Source organism: Pangasianodon hypophthalmus, unplaced genomic scaffold, assembly GCF_027358585.1.
Source record: "Pangasianodon hypophthalmus isolate fPanHyp1 unplaced genomic scaffold, fPanHyp1.pri scaffold_115_ctg1, whole genome shotgun sequence".
Taxonomy (NCBI): domain Eukaryota; kingdom Metazoa; phylum Chordata; class Actinopteri; order Siluriformes; family Pangasiidae; genus Pangasianodon; species Pangasianodon hypophthalmus.
This window is the reverse complement of record NW_026514211.1, coordinates 17,501-18,359: the sequence shown is the minus strand read 5'-3', so window position 1 is coordinate 18,359 and position 859 is coordinate 17,501.

Here is an 859-nt window from a genome sequence, read left to right as displayed (position 1 = left end):
GAGAGTGTGTGAGAGAGGTGTGTGTGAGTGTGTGAGAGTGTGAGTGGTGTGTGAGAGGAGTGTGTGTGAGTGTGTGAGAGAGAGTGGGTGTGAGTGTGTGAGAGATGAGTGTGTGTGTGAGGGTGGTGAGTGTGGTGGAGTGTGAGAGGTGTGTGTGTGAGTGTGAGAGTGAGAGTGTGGTTGTTGAGGAGAGGAGAGAGTGTGAGTGTGTGGGGGGGTGTGTGAGTGTGTGAGGAGGTGTGTGTGAGTGTGTGAGGGTGTGTGGGGGTGTGTGAGGGGTGTGTGGGAGAGGGTGTGTGGTGGGAGGGGGTGAGGGGGTGTGGTGGGTTGTGGGGGAGGGAGTGTGTGGGAGGTGTGTGGGTGGGTGTGTGGTGGGTGTGGGAGTGTGTGAGTGAGTGTGTGTGGGGAGTGAGAGGGGGGTGTGGTGTGTGGAGTGTGTGGGGGTGAGTGTGAGTGTGTGGGGGAGTGTGGGAGTGGTGTGTGTGAGTGTGGGGAGGTGGTGTGTGTGAGGGTGTGATGAGTGTGTGGTGTGTGGGGGTGTGTGTGAGTGGGAGAGTGTGAGAGTGTGGGGTGTGAGTGTGTGAGAGGTGTGTGGTGTGTGAGGAGGAGTGTGTGAGAGAGAGTGTGAGAGTGGTGTGTGTGTGAGTGTGTGAGAGAGTGTGAGAGTGGTGTGTGTGGTGTGTGAGAGAGAGTGTGAGAGTGTGTGTGTGAGAGAGTGTGTGAGAGAATGTGTTTGTGTGAGAGAGAGTGTGTGTGTGTGAGTGAGAGAGAGTGTGTGTGAGTGAGAGAGAGAGTGTGTGAGTGTGTGTGTGTGTGTGAGTGTGTGAGAGATGTGTATGTGTGAGAGAGAGAGAGTGTG